Source organism: Carcharhinus amblyrhynchos, chromosome 14, assembly GCF_965287045.1.
Source record: "Carcharhinus amblyrhynchos chromosome 14, sCarAmb.v2.hapA, whole genome shotgun sequence".
In the NCBI taxonomy this organism is placed as follows: Eukaryota; Metazoa; Chordata; class Chondrichthyes; order Carcharhiniformes; family Carcharhinidae; genus Carcharhinus; species Carcharhinus amblyrhynchos.
Genome location: NC_137337.1, coordinates 12,136,194 through 12,157,920, shown reverse-complemented (window position 1 = coordinate 12,157,920; position 21,727 = coordinate 12,136,194). Strand labels below are relative to the sequence as shown.

General features: G+C 43.7%; 1 protein-coding gene across 1 annotated transcript in view; it reads left to right on the top strand.

Annotated features, from left to right (window-relative positions):
* The window catches only part of LOC145352441 (latent-transforming growth factor beta-binding protein 2-like), a 440,928-nt gene that overhangs the window by 142,895 nt on the left and 276,306 nt on the right, over window positions 1–21,727 (top strand). The gene's annotated exons all lie outside the window — the stretch shown is intronic.

Sequence of the window (21,727 nt, the reverse complement as noted above, 5' to 3'; positions counted from 1 at the left end):
GAGCGAGAAACAGAGTTAATATTTTGAGTCCATGTGACTCCTCTTGAGTGTCATTACATGCAGTACTAACCACTATGTCACCATGCTGCCCAGTGCTTGCATGTATATGGTTTGCTTGGACCAAATCCTTTACTTTTTTTCTTAAATCTTGGATGCTGAGACTCTTCAGATGAGACCATTGCACCACTAACTCTCATATCAATATCATATCAAGGTTTACATTTAGTTCCACTTGTACAGTTGGTACTGTTACTGTCATGTGGCTGAAAGTAGTTGTTTGTGATGTTTCCTTGGTAGTTCTTCTAGTTTCTTACTGTGAGTTTGGAAGAACCCCCATTGTACTTCGAGATAAATAGAATAATGACAATATCAATTGACATTGGGTAAGAACTTATATAGGAAGACTATTAAAAAATGACAAATAGGACAGTAACTCGGGTATGAATAGATAGTCTCAACTGAAAAGCTCTATGGATTAGGTGGCAGCATTTTTAAGTTTTATACCATCACTACCTTCCTCTCTCTCTTCCAGCCTTGTCCCTCTTCCAGCCTTGTCCCTCTTCCAGCCTTGCCCCTCTTCCCTTCTCCTTCATCTCTTTTCCACTCTCATCCTCTCTTCCCTGATCCCCTCCGTTTCCACTCCTCTGTCTATTCTCCCTTCATCCTGCTTCCTCCTCTACTTTGTCCTGTGTTCCATAATTTTAAGTATGGAACTTAAAAAAAAATGATAGGCTGTGTTATGATTGTTTCAGCCTGCTCCATGCAGGCAATGTATAATGCTCAACTGATAAAGAGTTCATACTGCCTATACAGTGTTGCAGGGCACTAACAGGTTGACAAAGATTTTATGCAAGTTTCGAATCATCATGAATAAAATAATACACTTGAATTTAGTTTCACAATTATTTGATGTATATGTTTTAGTGTTATTATCTATAATAAGTAGAAACTTAACAGTACTATTGTCTCTTTCAATTTGTTTCTGATGAAGATGTGATGATGAATGGGAAGTTCCCATTGTCAACCAATCTAGTTTAAACAAAATTGTTTTATAATGTGACGTGGCAGTTGCTGATTGTTGTATTAAGCTAACACCACTGAGTATCATATTAAGTAATGTGTCCATTTGTGCTGTCTCATTGATGAGATACTGAGACTTTTATGTTTAATCATGAGCTGTTTATTGTTAATAATAGCTACAGGTCCCAGTTAATGTCATGCACGGTGCTGCTTCTCATGTAGGCTGCTTCTAGAGTATTCCTCCTTAAGTCTATTATCATATGACACTATACATCACCTTGTGGGCAGTGTTATTTTCCAGTCCCACATTAACCCTTGCAAAGGAATGCAGCCATATCATACAACATCCCCCTTTCTTTTGAGTACAACACTTTCCTCCTTTCTAATGGAGTATAACTGATTACAATACAATCTTTACTTGCTGTCACTTCTCCTTCACCTCAATCTCTGACTTTATAAATTCAGACAGTCTTGAGGCTTGATAGGTCTTCCATAACTCCGATGTCACGTTTGGATGAATGGTAGTACTCATCTGTGTTTCTGGTACTTTCCCCATTTGATTTGTTCTTTGTGCTCCTTCGGGTTACAGTTCTCTTTATGAACAACTTGTCTGCTTTTTTTTTGGATGCTGAGTTTGTCCCAGTCCTTCCAAGGGGAATATGCACTCTGTTCATTCCTACAGTAAATTTGAATTTTCTCCATCATGTGTCCATCATGATAAATATGTTTTATAATTGGAACCTTCATTTCCACTTGTTTCAAAATCTGAAACAAACATGTGTTTGCTGTTTTATTCTCAAATTGCCTTGCAAGCTTATGATTTTTTTTCATTCAGCTCTATATGGTTCTGAACAAGTCTGAAGCATCAAGTTTTTTTTTCTACTAGTGCCTTGCGCTTCAGGGTCAGATTTACAATTTATGACCTTTCTTGGGCCTTTTCATTCTTGCAGCTTGGAAAGTTCGGTGGCTTTTCCTTTCAGTGTCTTCACTTTGCTTTTTCAGCTCTTCAGGCTGTTTCTTATAGCTTTTCGTTTCCATCTGGTATATAGAATATATCTTCTCTGACGATTGGTTGTACAGTTTGTTCAGAGTAACGTTAGATTCCATTTGCTTATCTTTGTAGTTTTCCGGTGACACTAACTTTGACCTCAGGGAAGGATCCCTGATTTCCACTACAAGGATGTCATGCATGAAGGTCTTTCAACAGGTTTTCCTTTTCCTTGTGGAACTCACTGGAGCTTTGCTGTAGTTCATTAGTATCTTCTCAAGTTTCTTCTGCTGTGCTTCTGTTACATATTTAAAAAGGGTTGCAGGTTACAGTAAGAACTAATCACATGATTTACTGAACATATCATTAAGGTGTGTGCTCAGGCTATTATTTACTTTAAGTTTTGTATTCTGTACAGTGCAGGTAGCAGTTCTTTCAATAAAACCTGTTGTGTGTTTGTTTGAATCTAAATGTGCAAAACACTTCTTTCTGTGTAAAACCCACATGTTGGACATTACAGAAAGAAAATTGGTGGTGAGTCAGGTTTAGTTTCATTGAGAACATTGAGAAAAAATTGTAATTAGAAGAAAAATTCACTGTGGATCCTTGCACTTTGAATATTAGAAGACTGAAGAAAAGCAAAGCAGGATTAATGATTGAACAGCCAGTACAAGAAGGCCAAGAAAGTAAAAGCTTTCTATATGGCTTTATAACAGTGGGTTCTTCTAATCAGAGAAGGGTGAGATTCATAGTAGTTATCTAGTATATTTGAGGTTTTTTGAGTGCGGTCTGTCTTTGACCAGAGGCGCTTGTTGGCATATTTGATAGAAGGGATATTTTGCTGTATGGCTGGGGTCATTTGAAAAAGAGAAATACATGAAGTCAACAGTCCTAAGGTAAAAAGGGGAGAACTGGAGGACAGTAAATTTGGATCCATGGGGCTTTTCAATTGAGAAAATAAAGCATGAACTTCCAATGCCAAGCATTTTCAGTACTTTGTAAAAGCAAATAAAATTGCAAACAAGTTATTCGTACCAGTTCTTCTAGGTACAACAGGATGTAAAACTTTTCATTTGCCCCAGAACTTGATTCATCAGCAAAGCCAGGAACCAAAACTTACAATGACTTGACAAAGATCCTTGAAGAGCATTACTTTCCAAAGCCATTGATCATCATGGAACGATTCTGGTACCACTGAAAGAATTGAATGGAAGCTGAAAGGATTGCTTAGTTCGTGGCAACCTTAGAAAGGCTGACAGAACATTGTGAATTTGGTGAATCATTAAAAAATTCTCTTTGAAATTGTCCAGTTTGTGGTCACCAAAATGAGGGTATCCGAAAAAGATTGTTTACTGAAAATGCTTTGACTTTAAAGACAGCAATAGAAATCACAGTGTTAATGGAACTGGCTGCTAAATAAGCCTCACCAGCCTGATTCCTGGAATGGCAGGACTGACATATGAAAAGAGGCTAGATTGACTGCGCTTGTACTCACTGGAACTTAGAAGAATGAGAGGGGATCTCATAGAAACATATAAAATCCTCATGTGACTGAATAGGCTAGATGCAGGAAGAATGTTTCCAATATTAGGAAAGTGCAGAACAAGGGGTCACAGTCTAAGACTAAGCGCTGAGCCATTCAGGACAGAGATGAGGAAGATCTTCTTCACTGAGCAAGTTGTGGACCTGTGGAATTTTCCACCACAGAAAGCTTTTGGGGCCAGTTCATTAGACTTGTTCAAGAGGGTGCTGGATGTGGCCCTTGTGGCTAAAGGGATCAAGGGGTATGGGAAGAAAGCGAGAGTAGAATACTGAAAGTGCACAATCAACCATGACCATATTGAATGGTGGTTCAGGCTTGAGTGGCTGAATGGCCTACCCCTGCACTTGTTTTCTATGTTTCTATTAGCTCATCATTTTAAAGAAATCTGTGGTCTCCTTTCGCAACATTCTGATTCCTGAATTTTTAATTGTTAATTAGAACAGCCAGACTTCAAGCATTATGGGGCAGCAACAGAAATAACATGAAACTTTAAATTAATCAATCCAGTTGTTGTGTTAATCAAACTCTTTTAAAAGTGAAGAACTCAATGTAAGAATTGTGCAAATAGGTTTTCAATTTCTGCAAAACCATTTTGGTGAATACTGTAAATTCATTTGATTTGATTTGTTATTGTTGCATGTATTGGTATCTGTGCGAAGTATTGTTTCTTGCGCTATATAGACAAAGCATAGCATTCATAGACTACATAGAGGAGAAGGAAAGGAGAGAGTGCAGAATGTAGTTTTACAGAATGTAGAGAAAAATCAGCTTAATATAAGGTAAGTCCAGTCAAAAGTCTGGTGGCAGCAAGGGAAAATCTGTTCTTGAGTCACTCTTGGTATGTGATCTCAGACTTTTGTATCTTTTACGTGACAGAAAAAGGTGGGAGAGAGTATGTCCGACGTGTGAGGTCCTTGATTAGGCTGGCTGCTTTTCCGAGGCAGCGCAAAGTGTGGACAGGCTCAATGGATGCAGGATATAAGTTGACTCAGCAAACAAGATCGCACCAATTTTCTGTCCCCAAAGATCATGTTCTTTCATCTACTCAGTGGGTGGGATTTCCCGACAATTTTTATAGTGATGAGTGTCAGTCTTAGTGAGAAAACCGGAGAGTACCTGCCAGCGCCAATAGCAGGAAATCTTGTCATACATTCAGCCTCTAACAAAAAAACATTTCCATGTGTTTCATGCCGTGCACTTCACGGCTTGGCTGTGATTCACTTGTCTGGTAAAATTTAATCTCTGCCATCACCGGGGTGCTCCTTTTAAACACCTCTCCAGCAAGTCCAGACAGGGGATAGCTGACAGGAAAACAGCACTGTATTTCATGGAAGGCACCCTCAGCAAACTTCTGGTTGGTGTCGGGCAGAGATGTGATATCTGCTATACATGATCGACCGTACAACAAGATCACGAACCCCATCTGGGAGGTATAGCCACAGTAGTGAGTGTCAGTACACTCCATAAAAGGATAGGGCTGCAGTGTCGAAAGATGAATGACCTTCTTCACATCGGCAGAGTAAATCTGTCTCCGCATGTCTCCTGCTGCACCCTTTCACACATCCATCATACCTCTAAGATGGTCTCTCTCCCAGCCACCTCATGGAGACCCAACACTTGTCATGATGCCCTTCCCCTGCCACTCCCCATGGTCCTCCCAGTAGCTTTTCTCCTCACATCCCTGCTGTCACTCATCTCTCACGCCTGCCAGACATCATTACCATCAGATTTGGCAGGAGTCCTGCCTACACTCTCATTTTTCTCATTGCAGGACAAACCTGAGCACGACTGGCATGAGCAGGCACACCCTGCTGGAGTCATGCCTGAGCTGAAAACCATAACACTTTGAGGAAAGAGCCCTTGAGCTGACCAGCAAGCAGCAGGATCGCATCTGTACAGAGGGTGAGGTGAAGGCAAAGGATAAAAGTGAAAACACTCAGGACGATGAATCCACCGGCCTGCACTATCATCATGCCCCCTGGAGACCACAGATCTGATGTAGAGATGCCAGCCTTGGACTGTGGTAAACACAGTAAGAAGTCACACAACACCAGGTTAGAGTCCAACCAGCTTATTTGATAGTAATCTCACAAGCTTTCGGAAACGGTGTTCCTTCGTCAGGTGTGTGGAAGGTTCTGATCAGAGAAGGGCATGTGAAGTCACAGTTTACAGAATACTGATTAGAATGCAAGTCTTTACAGCTAACCTGCTATTCAAGTCTTAAAGATGCAGACAGTGTGAGTGGAGATAGCATTAGCATAGGTTAAAGAGATACGTATTGTCTCCAGACAGGACAGTAAGTGAGATTTTACAAGCCCAGGCAAGTCATGGGGGTTACAGATAGTGCGACATGAACCCAAGATCCCGGTTGAGGCCGTGCTCATGTGTGCGGAACTTGGCTACCAGTCTCTGTTCAGCAACTCTGCGCTGTCATGTGTCGTGAAGGCTGCCTTGGAACGCTTACCCAAAGATCAGAGACCGAATGCCCGTGACCGCTGAAGTGTTTGCCAACAGGAAGGGAGCAGTCTTGCCTGGTGATGGTCGAGTGATGTTCATTCATTCGTTGTCATAGTGTCTGCATGGTCTCCCCAATGTACCATGCTTCGGGACATTCTTTCCTGCAGCGTATTAGGTAGACAACATTGGCCAAGTTGCAAGAGTATGTGCTGTGTACCTGGTGGATGGTGTTCTCACGTGAGATGATGTCATCCATGTCAATGATCCGGCATGTCTCGCAGAGGTTGCTGTGGCAGTGTTGTGTGGTGTTGTCGTCACTGTTCTGAAGGCTGGGTAGTTTGCTGCGAACAACTGTCTGTCTGAGGTTATGTGGTTGTTTGAAGGCAAGAAGTGGGGGTGTAAGGATGGCCATGGCGAGATGTTCGTCTTCATCAATGATGTGTTGAAGACTCCGGCGAAGATGTCATAGCTACTCCGCTCCGGGGAAGTACCGGACGACGAAGAGTACTCTGTCCACCGTGTCCTGTCTTTGTCTTCTGAGGAGGTTGGTGTGGTTTTTCGCTGTGGTGCATCAGAACTGTTGAGTGCCATATTCTGTTCTTATGAGGGCATCGTTCAGTGTCTGGAGGTATCTGTCGCGATCCTCCTCATCTGAGCAGATCCTGTGTATACGGAGGGCTTGTCCATAAGGGGTAGCTTCTTTAACGTGTTTAGGGTGGAAGCTGGAGAAATGGAGCATCGTGAGGTTATTTGTGGTCTTGCGGTACAGTGAGGTGCTGAGGTGACCGTCCTTGATGGAGATGCGTGCGTCCAAGAATGCCACCAATTCTGGAGAATAGTCCATGGTGAGTCTGATGGCGGGATGGAACTTGTTGATATCATCATATAGTTGTTTCAGTGATTGTTCCCCATGAGTCCAAAGGAGGAAAATGTCATCGATGTATCTAGTGTATAGCATTGGTTGAAGGTCCTGTATGGTGAAGAAGTCTTGTTTGAGCCTGTGCATGAAGATGTTGGCATATTGAAGTGCGAATTTGGTCCCCATGGCTGTTCTGTGTGTCTGGATGAAAAACTGGTTGTTGAAGGTGAAGACATTGCGGTCCAGGATGAAGCGGATGAGTTGTAAAATTGCATCTGGAAACCGGCAGTTGTCGGCGTTGAGTACTGAGGCAGTTGCAGCAATGCCATCGTCGTGGGGGGATGTTGGCGTAGAGCACCGAGACATCCATTGTGACGAGGAGTGTCCCTGGTTCAACTGCTCCATGTGTGTTGAATTTCTGTAGGAAATCCGTAGTATTGTGACAAAAGCTAGGGGTTCTTTGTACAATGGGTTTCAGGATGCCCTCGACGTAGCCAGAGAGGTTCTCGCACAAGGTCCCATTGCCCGATACGATGGACGGCTGGGTGTGTTTGCCTTGTGTATCTTTGGGAGGCAGTAGAGACCTCCAACGCTGGGAGTACGCGGGATGAGAGCACGGAGGGTGCTCTGAAGGTCCAGATCAAAGGTCTTGATTGAAGTGTTGAGTTGACGGGTGTGTTCTTTGGTCGGATCTGTGGGTAACTGTCTGTAGTGTTCCTCATTGTTTAGTTGTCGGTACACTTCTTTGCAGTAATCCGTTCTGTTCAAGGTGACGATGGCTGAATATCGCTCGACAATCACCAGGCAAGACTGTTCCCTTCCTGTTGGTGAACACTTCAGCGGTCACGGGCATTCGGACTCTGACCTTCGGGTAAGCGTTCTCCAAGGCAGCCTTCACGACACACGCCAGCGCAGAGTTGCTGAGCAGAGACTGATAGCCAAGTTCCGCACACATGAGCACGGCCTCAACTGGGATCTTGGGTTCATGTCGCACTATCTGTAACCCCCACGACTTGCCTGGGCTTGTAAAATCTCACTTACTGTCCTGTCTGGAGACAATATACATCTCTTTAACCTATGTTAATGCTATCTCCACTCACATTGTCTGCATCTTTAAGACTTGAATAGCAGGTTAGCTGTAAAGACTTGCATTCTAATCAGTATTCTGTAAACTGTGTGTGACTTTATACGCTCTTGTCTGCTCAGAACCTTCCACACACCTGACGAAGGAACACAGTTTCCGAAAGCTTGTGAGATTACTATCAAATAAACTGGTTGGACTCTCATATGGTGTTATGAGACTTCTTACTGGACTACAGGTCTGGGCAGCTCTGAGCAAGATATCTTGGAGTTCAGCATCAAAGAGGCATCACAGCTGTCACCTTCACCCTCTACCAGTGCGGATACTTATACCTCAGTGGGAATAACTAGTTGACAGGCTTCTGGGTCACAACTGAAAATTTACAGCAGGCAGAGCTAGGGCCTTCCCAGAGATCTGACACTTGGAGGGATGCTAGAGCCCAGGACTCTGCTGAATGCCAATGATGTACTGCTGGATATGGTTGCCCCAGAACTAATGGAGCTGCAAAGGCTGAGTCACAAACATCAGGAAGGGATGATAGCATCCTTCCTTGGACTGCAAAGCCGACTGGAGTAATCCCACCGCCTGTTGTCTGAGGAAATGGTGCTGTCACTTCAATGCAATGAGGCTGATGGTGAAAGGGTGATGTCATATTTCATTCAATGGACTTGTGGTCTAACCTCACTGGGATATGTGATGCTGATGAGTGCTTTCATCATATGTTGCATTGGGGCAACATTTCTGTCACTTTTATTCTGGAGATGTGAATATTAGCCTTGGGGTTCAACGTCTGGAGCTAAGCTTCCAACTCTTTTGTTGAAAAACCAATTAAACTAAATTAAACGAACTGAGGGACAAAGTAAAAGGGAGAGCCCTTTAAAGGGGAACTGCCTTAAACAAAAATAAATCACAAATGAAACTTGAAACATCAAACTAAAATGTGGTTTGAAGTGTCCAAAGCATTAACTATTGGGCCCCAATCAGTGGCACACACATGCATTGCAATGCCGACTAGATTGGCAGAATTGACTCATCAAGGAAGAACCAGGGAGCTCATTAGGCATATGACTTCCTTCTGTGCCAGGTGAGTCATACCTGATGCATCGAAGAGTGTAATGTGTAGTCAGCTTCATCCTTACATGGCACCCTCATTCCCCAGCTCTTATGGGCTGTGGATTAAATGAGCCATCCAACTTGAATGCCAGCCCCTGTGCACTTGCCTTCCGTGATCTCTCTGCCTCCTTTTCTAGTGATAAACTGTCCACCAGTATCCATTACAAGCCCACTGACTCCTACAATTACCTTAACTACAGCTCTTCACACCTCACATCCTGTGAGGAAAATATAGGCTCTGATGAAGGATCATCCAGACTCAAAATGTTGGCTCTATTCTGTCGCCACAGTGTGGTCAGATCTGCTGAGATTTTCTAGCATTTTGTGTTTTTGTTTCAGATTCCAGCATCCGCAGTATTTTGCTTTTAGCCATATACTAATCCCTTGCAACTCTGTAACCAGTGACTTTGCACTTCCAGACAGCTTATGCCCACAGGCTGCCAGAGGGTGGGGGTTTATTCTGTCTGCAGTCTTTCTTCCCCCGTGTGAAGATCTACAGCTCTCATGAAGCAGGGAACCACCCTGTTCAAGAAGACTTGAGCAGCAGCTTAGGTGTAAAGATTTGCATTCTAATCAGTAATCTGTAAACTCTCTGTGCTTTATACGCTCTGTCTGAGGCCAGAACTCTCCATTCACCTGACGAAGGGGCTAACCCGAAAGCTAGTGAATTTACTATCAAATAAATCGGTTGGACTGAAACCTGGTGTTGTCAGACTTTTTACTGTGTGCATCAGCTGCCAGACTTTTCGAAACATAGAGGCTGACAGCTATGAAGGGCTGCTAATAACTGTGAGTTGTCAAGGCGGAACCGACAATCTCGCCTTCCAGGCCTGATTTGTGCTTGTCTGGGTCCCCCATGAGCTCTTTGGTGCCACTCTACAATTGCCAGCCTGGAAAGAGTTGGTGACCTGGGTGTTCAATTCTGATATTCCCTTCAGAGGTGAGGTTGCCAGGTTCCAGTTTTTATACAGCTGTCATTAATCGCGTTGGCATGATGTCATGCCAGCACCCACTGAATATTCAGTCGGGAGAAGATCGGCGGGAGGACGTGCTAATGCTATGTTGATATATTTAAATGAAGTTCCCGACAGAAAATCAGGACTGGTGATCTCACTTTTCCTGATTCTTGCTGTGTTTTGCACCCACGTTGCCATTCTCACTGAAGGTTAACACGGGCTGAAAATCGGCCCCATTGTGTAAGTTGACCTTCTCGCTACTTTTCAGTAATGACATGCTATAAGAACATGCATCATATTATAAAAATGTGGCTTTAAAAGTTGTCAATTTCAGATTCTAGCAGCCACATTATTTTGCGAAAAAATATCCAAAATCACCAATTTTTGCTAAATTGTTGTCTGATACAGATTTTGTTAATTTAATGTTAATGACTCTATTCCATGAGTTGTACTGATCCTTCCAAATCTTCCCTTGGCTTCCAGTAACTCTCTCATGACTGGAATTCTAAACTCAACTTTTTCTTATACTCCATGATTATTGGAATAAAAGTGAATTTCTCACAGAAAATCTTTAACTAGGCTTTCACATACCAAAAACATTGATTATTTTGCTTTAACCCATTTTAGGATGAAATACTACTCAACATAGTGCGCTATAATTTTCTACTAATTTTGTTCCTATTTGAACCTGTCTACTGTTTCATCAAAATACAAAAGTAAAATAGAGGCACTTATGATGTAATCTAATATTACATTATTATTAATATTAATATTACATGTAAGTGAAGATTAATTTACCTTGTAAGTGCCAAAGTTTATAATAGGTACCCACGAGAAGTTAAGTAACAGTTGTCAGGATGTAAGATTATGTATTTGTTTAGATAGCAATAGGATCCCTTATGGGTGATCATGACATTCCACAAACATCTATTCTGCTCTGTTGTGCATAGATAAAGGAGTATTTGTTGAGTTTTAAACCTTGAAGACTGTGGAAACATTTTTGCAACTTGTCCAAAAATGAATTTAGATTGACAGGTTTCCATTGTTGACATTGTGCATTTTATTGTTCTACGTTTCAAAACTGCAATGATTAGAAAACACAGTAATAAGAAATGCTGAGACAGAAATACAGCAAATCACAAAATTAAAAATTTAGATTTTGGTGTCTGGAAAGAACCAAAGATTTGCATTTAAATAATATATTTCATAATCTCAGAGTGTCTCGAAACTGTTTGCAGCTAATAAAATATTCATGAAGTATAAACACTATTGTAGGAAACGCATAAGCCAATTAGTGCACATCAAGTTCCCAAAAATAACAGTATGATCAGATAACTTATGTTAAATTTAAACAGAAAAAGTAGGAAGTGTTTTACAGAAAATGCAACAGATCAGGTAGCATCTGCGGAGAGAAACAGTTAATATTTTCAGCCTGTGTACTCTCATCAGGTAATCCCTTCTGAGATATGAATCAAGAGATGTTAGCCAAGATAACTGGTCAAAGTTACACTGCTCTTGTCAAAATAGTGCTATTGGATCTTTCACATACACCTGAGAGAGAAGATGGAGTCATAGCATCCCTACATTACGGAAGGAGGCCAATCTGTCCATTGAGATAGCACCGACTCTCTGGCAAAGCCAAGTGTACCCTACCCAGCTTATCTCCTAACCCACACATCTACCTCACTAATCCCCCTAACCTACACATTTTAGGGCCCTAAGGAGTAATTTAGCATGGTCAATCCACTTAACCTGAGCATCTTTGGACTGCAGGAGGAAACCGTAGGACCTACAGGAAACCCACACAAACATGGGGAGAATAGCAAACTTCACACAGACAAACCCAGGTCCCTGGCATTGTGAGGCAGTAGGGTTAACCACTGTGCCGCCCTTTGGTTAGGTATCCCATCCAAAAGGGTACCATTGACAGTGCAACCTTCCCTGCAGACTATTAAGAAATAAAGTAATGACAGTGAGCCAATTAGGAGAAAATAGGACGATAGCCAAAAGCCCGATCAGAGGTAGGACTTAAGGGGTAAATATTATATGGGTGAAGGAGGGGGGATGATGAGCACCTCAGACATAGGGGCTGGGATTTTACTGGTTCACCATGCCCATCGATGGGCAGGGCAAGCCAGTAAAATCATGCAACAGCCGAGAAATCAGGATTGCAGTCTTACAAGAGCTGGATTTCCAGTGAGATCAGTTCTTGCCAGAAATGGATGAGAGACTGAATAAATTATTTAAGTATATTTTAATGTTTATTACCATGTGATTAGCGAGCCTGGCGCTCAGTCATCCGGGCTCACTTGCCTTTGAACAGGGAATAGTCATGTTGACCTCGCTGGTAGAACTGGAGACCATTCAGGCCCCCCATCTCCTGGGAAGGCCCAGTGCTAGGGGGATTGCCCCTCAGGCAGTGTGAGCCTGACATCTTGGAAATGCCCATTGCCGAATGGGCAGTGCTGGAGGTGAAGCCTCTGGGGGTTTTAGTGGGCAGTGCCTATGGAGGTGGGGCTTAAGGGGCCAGGACCAATGGGGTGGGGCTCATGGAGGCAGAGCATGAAGGGGTGGCCCAATAGGGGAGGAAGAAGAGGCCCGCTACCACTCTGCTTCGTGATTGTTCGGAGAGTGTTCGGTCTGGCTGGTGGCGGGGCGGCGGGGGCTCATGATCGGCTGAGGGCCCCACAATTAGTGGGGGGGACAGGGCAGTTTGTTGAGCTGTCTGCAACAACAGAGGCTTGAATACTCTCTTTCTGACTGTCAGATTTCTGCTACAGCATTTGCACACATGCAGAATCAGAGGTCTGCGCTCGCACAATAGCACCGTCTGCAGGCTGGCTGTCGATTTAAACCCCACCCACTGTCTGCAGCAGCTAGAAATGATCTAAATCATTTTTCTATGCACTATGTGCTCAAGATTTGGTGTGAAAATGTGCCCAAAAGACAGATCTGCAACTCTCCCATTTTCATGCTCACTGGACATTTACGGCCCTATTTTACAATTTTAATTCTAAATGCTGGGCAGACTTGAAACTGGGAGTGTTTCAGATCCGACTCTTAGACCCATTCTCAGGTGCCCTATACGCGCTGTGCCAGAAAAATTAGCAGCGATTTTGAATTGTGCTGCAGAAGACTGTGGTTGGGGTTTAACATGCCCAAAACATTGCAGCTCTGATCGGAGCCTTCAACTGCACATGTGCAGTAAAAAAAATGGAAAAACTGGAAAACGCTCCCCTGCCACATCCCTCCCAGGCTAGACAATGCTTCTCCCTGGACCCTACTGACATTGCCCCATCTGCACAACATAACTGACCTCCTTATCCCTCCATCCCCCCCCTGCTAACCAGACCCATCGCAGACTCTTGCCCTCCTTCCCCCCTACCATCCACATGCAAAGTGGCAGTGGAACCCCCCACTGATCACACACAGAGTGGCAGCAGACCCCCATTTCCTCCTCAGCAATCACGTGCAGAGTGGCAGCAGATCTCCTCCCCTTCCCCCACCGATCGCATGCGCAGTGGCAGCGAACCCCCTGTCCACCTGCCCCCCACCAGAGAGCCATCTGACCACCTCCCCCCCCATTAGAGAGCCATCTGACCACCTCCCTCCCTTCCCCCCATTAGAGAGCCATCTGACCCACCTCCCTCCTCCGCCACCACCAGAGAGCCATCTGACCACCTCCCTCTCCTCCCCCCATTAGAGAGCCATCTGACCCACCTCCCTCGTCCCCCACCACCAGAGAGCCATCTGACCCACTTCCCTCCCCTCCCCACCACCAGAGAGCCATCTGACCCTCCTCCCTCCCCACCACCAGAGAACCATCTGACCCTCCTCCTTTCCCCCCACCAGAGAGCCATCTGACCTTCCTCCACTCCCCACAAGAAAGCCATCTGACCTTCCCATGCACCAGAAGCGATCTGACCCGCTTCCCTTCCCCGCACCAGAGAACCATCTGACCCACCTCCCTTTCTCTCCCCCCATCACCAGTGTGAGTCAGAGACCTGCAAGAAATTCTGAACTTACCTCCTCAGAAGCTAGAGCACTCAAATCGGACCTTTGTGGACCATGTCTGTTTCATGCCAAATCTGGACAGGCAAACGTGGTAGTAAAGGGTGAAGTGCTGGTAAAGTTTGGCGTCCAGCCCATTAATTCAATTTAAATACATTCGAATGAATTTGAGTGGAGGTGGTCGCGGATCGCGTTACTCGTCTCATGTCCGACTTTACCAAGTTTTTGTGCCCGAAAACGGGTGCAACTCGAAGGTAAAATCAGGTCCTTAGAGTCAGTCCCGCAAAATTCTGCCCTAGATGTCCACTGACCATAGTTCCAGCAGTGTTAGAATACAGAAGTGGCTGGTTCTAGGAATACAAGCAATCCCAGGAACAAGGAAGATGGATATTAGATTTCAAGTTGTGCATGAGTCGCAAAAACCCAGCTTGCAGGTGCAGCAGGTGGTCAGGAAGGCGAATGGGATGCTGGCCTTCATTGCGAGGGGGATTGAATATAAAAGTAGGGAGGTCTTGCTGCGGCTGTATAGGGCATTGGTGAGTCCGCAGCTGGAGTACTGTGTGCAGTTTTGGGCGCCGTACTTACGCAAGGATATTTTGGCCTTGGAGGGAGTGCAGAGGAGGTTTACTAGGCTGATGCCGGAGTTGAGGGTGTTGAGCTATGAGGAGAGGCTGAATAAATCAGGCTTGTACTCGTTAGAGTTTAGAAGGATGAGGGGAGATCTCATTGAGACGTATAAGATGATGAATGGGATGGATAGGATAGAGGTGGAGAGACTCTTCCCGCTCAGAAAGGATAGTAGGACTAGGGGGCACAGCCTCAAGATAAAGGGGGGGCGGTTTAGAACGGAGTTGAGGAGGAACTTCTTCACTCAAAGGGTGGTGAATCTCTGGAATTCTCTGCCCGTTGAAGTGGTGGAGGCTGCCTCGCTAAATATTTTTAAGACGCGGGTTGATGGGTTTTTGATAAGCGAGGGGATTAAGGGTTATGGGGAGAGGGCGGGAATGTGGAACTGAGCCACGACAGATCAGCCATGATCTTATTGAATGGCGGGGCAGGCTCGAAGGGCTAGTTGGCCTACTCCTGCTCCTATTTCTTATGTTCTTATGTTCTTATGTTCTAAGGATATTGGTTGGTGTTTAGGTGCTGATCCCCATACTCTGACATGGCACAGCACCCTGCCCACATAAACACATATTGCAACTCCACTCATTCCTCTCAGTGCAAGTGTCACGCAAGCCTGTATAAACAGCTAACACTCATACTAATCCTCACCCTAATATCATTTCATGTTCATGCCTCAGAGTCATCCTACTTCCCTCCTCTGTACGTAAGACATTACCAGTGCTCTCACCTCCATGTTCTCTCTTCTTGCAGAAGACTAAAATGCACACCTTGGCGAGAGACAGAAATGTGGATCAGAACCTTCCCAGCATCTCATTGTCACTGAAGAAGTTTTTCTCGCTGTACATTTGCTTTCTTCAATCTGCAGAGTAAGGTTGCAATGTAGAATTCCTGTGCTTTTGGGAGGAGAGAATCCATGCACAAATTTGCTCCTCATTGCCTTTTTAAGTACTCCAGTAGACTTTTCATGTCACCCAAAGGAGGTCACTAATGCACTCTGAACCTGGTCCAGAGAAAGCTCAAAGGGGCTGGGATTATCGCAGGATGCTGATGTGGTGTGATTTTCTGCAATTTTCCTCCCCTAGTGATTGCACTAGGAAGAGTACAGAGGAGATTCACCAGGATGTTGCCTGGGTCGGAGTATTTCAGCTATCAAGAAAGGCTGGTTAGGCTGAGGTTGTTTCCTTAAAGCAGAGAAAGCTGATGGGCTGGTGGGTTTTGGGAGGGGCGGGGGGGTGGGAGTGGTAGGTATATAGACAAGGTAGACAGAAAGAAACATTTCCCCTTAGCAAATTAGCAACTAAACCATTGGCCCGTCCATCCAAGTTATTTAAATCAATTGCAAATGCTTGAAGCGCCAGCACTGATCTTTCTGACATTTGTTACATCTTGTTACGTCTATGCCAAACAGATATTGATCCATTTATGCCAAGCTTTTATTCATGTCAATATGTTACTCTCTATACCATGACCTTTTATTTTCTGCAATGACCTTTGATGTGGCACCTTATCAAATGCCTTCTAGAAAATGAACTACATTCCTTTCATTGGTTCCCCTTTGTTTACAGCTCAAGTTACTTAGCCAATAAATTGGTTGAAGTTGATTCTCTCTTCACAAAACTATGTTGACTTTGCTGATCACCTTGAACTTGCTCCAGAACATGCTGTTCTAAGAAACTATCCCAAAAACATTCTGGAAACTTCTCAGCCAGGCTATCTTCGCCAATCTGATTTATCCAGTGTTTCTTCAGATTCAAGTCCCCATGATTATCATAGAACCTTCCTGACAATTTCTCACCATGTCTTCTTTTATACTGCATCCTATCATGAGGTCATTGTTTAGGGAGCCAGTAAATCTTGCCCACAAGTGACTTCTTGCCTTTATCATTTCTTATCTCTATCCAAACCACTTCTACGTCCTAGTTCCTTGAACACAGGTTATTCCTTTCTATTATACTAATACCATCATTAATTAACAAGGCCATCTCCACTTTTTCCCAGCTTCCTGTCTTTCCTTAAATTATGTAACCTTCAATACTCAGGTCCCAATCTTTGTCTGCAGCCGTGTCTTTGTAATGGCTATCAGATCATACTTATTTATTTCTATTTGTGTTTTCAGAACATCTGTTTTATTTTGGATGCCTTGTGTATTCAGATACAGAGCCTTAAGTTTTGTCCTATTAATATTTTTGTAACCCCTATCCTTATCTGTTGATTTACTCTTTGATTTGTCCTCCCTATCCCTTTTAATTATGGTTATAACATTCCCATATTAGTACCTACCTCAATTGCCTTGTTGTTCCTCTTTAATTTAGCACGTTTTCCCAAATTTGATTCATTGCCCCATCTAATTAGTTTAAAACCATTTTTACTGCCCTAGTTATGGGACTCTAAGAACACAGGTTCCAGCATGGTTCAGGGGAAGACTGTCCCAATGGTACAGATCCTACAAGCTCCTGGATTTGAAACCAATTTCTCCCATGCCAACTTTTGAGGCATACATTCATCTCCCTGATTTTATTTACCCTATGCCAATTTTCTCATAGCTCAGATAATAATGCAGAGATTATTACCCTTGAGGTTCAGACTTTTAATTATCCACTGCTGTGGCTATAGGCTGCTTTGGGGTAATATTCATTTCTATGATGAATGCCTGGTAGCTTTAGCCTTCTTTAAAAAAGTTTTGAAAAAGTTTCCAGAGCGTGTGCACCTCCATCTTAAGGCACTGTCCCTTTTACCAATCTACTTTGGCAGTTCCCAGCAATGGCAGGATGATATCCTTAAGTAGTCATTTATAGGCCTCAATTGCCCTCAATTGATGAAGGCTGTGTCGTATTTTCCTCACCTTGATTTAATCAGGAGCCGTCAGAAAGGGATCTTGCATGCCACCACCCATCTTTTGTCTATACTCTCCCATCCCCATTAGGGGGAATTAAATTAATCTCTACTGTCTGCCCAGCCTGCTACTCCACACTTATCAGACTTCTTGTGTTTTTTTCTTCTGTTATACTTTTATGGTTTATGCACACAACTGCAAGCAGCAGCAACTTGCCAGCATGGAACAGATACAGCTGCATGGCCTTACCCCGGTAAAGGAAATGGAATCATAATGAGGCTGAGGCCAGCAACAGAGTTGAAAGCATCAAAGGTGACAGCAGTCTCATAGTTAATCCTCCTCCTCATTGAATTTTTCCTTTTCTCACAATCTGTTTGGATTTTCAAACTGTGGTTTGTCTAAGGATGCAATTTTTGTGTTTTTTTTTCCTCACCACAACCCCACCCTTGCCCCTTTCCCCTTGCAGCTATCCATATATTGCAACATTAGTAAGAGATGGCAGAGAGTGAAGAAACTGATGAAGCAGAAAGACCAGCTCAGATACTGATACCGCACATACTTTAGAGGGTAGTTTGGAAGCGTAATGTGTAAATAATGTGATACTGTTCATGACCAACGTGCATCCAGGAACAGAAGGAAAGTATAGTGCAGGTATTAGCTCACTAGGAGGTGAGGCAGCACATGACTTTTGCTGCAGAGGACACAGTTGAAGATATCAATAAGGTGGCTTACAGTAAAATATTCAATGGTATGCAAGACGAATATGTTCGGGGTTTACACCTTTTTAAATTATCAGGGGGCTTGGGGAGTCTATAGTTTCTGTTGTTTTCTCAATTACAATATCTCACCTGATCAGCATTGACTTATAAGCACTGTTTTCTCTGATAGTATAAATTGCTGTGAACAACCATTTGGAGCATTCTCATGTTTGGCTTGATGAGTACAAGACAAAAAGCTTTGGCAACATGTTTTCAAATATTTCAAACAATTGACTTAAATTAATTCACTTATTTTGTTTAGTACGAGCAGACAAAAATGCAACTTAGAAAAAAACCCCATGGCCGGAATTCTCTTTAAAAAAACTTGAAGTGTCAAATTTGTGTGAAAATTGAAGTAATTCATGCTGTTTTTTTCAGTGGGAGTTCAGAGAAGAATCTCCCACACTTTGTGCACTGCAGATGTCACTAGTATATACACATCATGAAAAATCAGTGGATGGGGTCTATTCCCGCCCAGGAGGTCAGCAGCATCGTGTTGAGCGGCCAGTAAGCATACCCTGATCAGTCAGCGCTGAGATCAACGCATGCGCAGTAGCCCCGCACTGCTGGCCTCCCAATTGCTGGACAGACCCGCTACCCCCACATTGCTGGCCCTCCGTCTCTCGTCAGCCTGGTCGTTGGTCCCGGACCATTCCCAGGCCAGCCTCGAACATCCCTCTCCCAGCCCATCTCAATCTCCAGCATTCCCCCCTCCCCAACAGTGCCGACCCCCAACCCCAGCCTGTCCTGATCATTGACCTCCTTCCCCCATCAATCCCATCTGCAGAGTGGCAGCCAGAGCCCCCAGTCCCCCTGATTAGCCCACCATGCCTGCCCCTAATCTCTGGCCCCCTTGGCACTGCCTGATGCCTGGTGGGCAATGCCCAGGGAGCACCAGCCCCCTCCCCCCTGAGGTGGAAGTACCTGTGCAAATCCCATGAATCAGCCAACATGAGAATGTCCTGGCGCACTGCGCTAATTTTTTAACACAGCGGGATGGGAGAATTATCTCCCATCATGTCTTAAAAGATTAAGAAATATTCTAACTGATGTCTTTAAAATGTCAAAATAATTTAATTGGATAAATAATTTAATTCAGCAGGATTTTATGCCCCCTCTGCCTGTTTTGCAGTGACGGAGGTGTCCCACAATGGTATGCTCCAGTCCCACTGCTGTCAATGAGGCTCTCCTTGTTTGCGCTCTTTGCTGCTGAAGAACACATGGTATCAACAGGACTAGATGATCCTACTGATAGGAATGGCTGGAAAATCCTTCCCAAAGGAACTACCTCCTGGTGCAAGTGTCAAGGATGCCTCAGAGTGACTGTAGGACCTCCTAGAGGAGGAGGGTGAACAGGCACCAACGATATAAGTGAAAAACGGGATGAGGTCCTACAAGCTGAGTTTAGGAAGTTAGGAGTTAAACTGAAAAGTAGAACCTCAAAGATAGTAATCTTAGGATTGCTGCCAGTGCCACGTGCTAGTCAGAGTTAGAATGTCAGAATAGCTAAGAGGAACATGTGGCTTAAGGGCAGGTGCAAGAGGAAGGAATTCAAATCCCTATGACATGGGAACCGGTTCTGGGTGAGGTGGGACCAGTACAAATCTGACAATCTGCTCCTGGGCAGGACTGGAACCAGTGTCCTAGGGGAAGTGTTTGCCAGTGCTATTGGGAAGGGTTTAAGTTAATATCACAACACCAGGTTAAAGTCCAACAGGTTTATTTGGTAACACAAGCTTCATTGGGTGACTCACCATTCCTCATGTTAAACTTTAACCTGATGTGAGACTTCTTACTGTGCTTATCCCAGCCCAACATCGTTTAAATTAACATGGCAGATGGATGGGAACCAGTGCAATTAGTCAGAGGATGTAAAGTGGGGATAGAAACAAAAGACAGTAAGGAGAAAAGTGGAAAGCAGCAAAACCAAGACAAAAATCAAAAACATGACATCATAATTCTAAGGGAGCAATAAATGCCAAAAAAACTGAAGGCTCTGTGAAGAGCATTTGTAATAAAGGTGGATGAATTAGCTGCACAACATTAACAAATATGATATAATTGGGATCACGAAGACTTGGCTCCAGGGTGACCCAGGATGGGAACTCAACATCCAGGAATATTCAATATTCAGGAAGATAGACAGAAAGAAAAGGGCAGTGGGGTAGCATTGCTGGTTAAAGAGGAGATTAACCCAAAGTAGGGAAGGACATTAGCTTGGACAATGTAGAATCTGTATGGGTGGAGCTGTAGAGCATCAAAGGACAAAAAACATGAGTAGAAGTTGTGTACAGACCAGCAAACAGTAGTAGTGAGATTGGGGATGGCATCAAGCAGGAAACTAGAGATGCATGCATTAGAGAGGGTACAGCAGTTATTATGGGTGACTTCAATCTGCATGTTGATTGGGCTCGCCAAACTGCAATGGAGAAGGATTTCCTGGAATGGATAAGAGATGATTTTCTCAACCAATATGTCAAGGAATCAACTGGACATCAGGCCATCCTAGACAGCATATTGTATAATGACAGAGGATTAATTAGTAACTTTGTGATGTGAGATCCTTTGGGGAAGAATGACTATAATATGGTAGAGTTCTTCATTAAGATGAAGAGTAACACAGTTAAGTCTGAGACTGGAGTCCTGAGCTTAAGGAAGATAACTTTGAAGGCATGAGACATGCATTAGCTAGGATAAGCTGGCAAAGGATATTTAATGGGTTGACAGTGGGTAGGCAATGGCAGACATTCAAAGAACACATGGATGAACTTCAACAACTGTACTTCTGTCTGTGTAACAGTAAAACAAGGAAGGTGGATCAACCATAGCTAACAAGGGAAATCAGGGATAGTGTTAAAGCCAAAAAGAAGGCATATAAATTGGCCAGAATAAGCAGCAAAGCTGAGGATTGGGAGAAATTTAAAATCCAGCAGAGGAGGACAAAGGGTTTAATTTGGAAAGGGAAAATGGAATACGAGAGTAAGCTTGCAGAAAATATAAAGACTGACTGCAAAAGCTTCTATAGATATGTGAAGAGAAAAAGACTGGTAAAGACAGGTGAATTCATAATGGGTAACAAAGAGATGGCAAACCATTGAGCAAATACTTTGGATCTGTCTTCACTAAGAATGACAAAAATAACCTTCCAGAAATAAAAGTGGACAGAGGATCCAGCATGAAGGAGGAACAGAAGGAAATTCTTATTAGTCAGGAAATTGTACTGAGGAAATTGCTGGGATTAAAACCCAATAAGTCCCCAGGGCCTGATGCTCTGTATCCCAGAGTACTTAAGGAAGTGGCCCTAGAAATAGTGGACACATTGGTAATCATTTTCCAGCATTCTATAGACTCTAGAAGTGGTTCAATGGATTGGAAGATAGCTAATGTAACCCCACTTTTTAAAAAAGGAGTGAGAGAGAAAATGGAATTATAGACCGGTTAGCCTGACATTGGTGGTAGGGAAAATGCTGGAATCAATTAT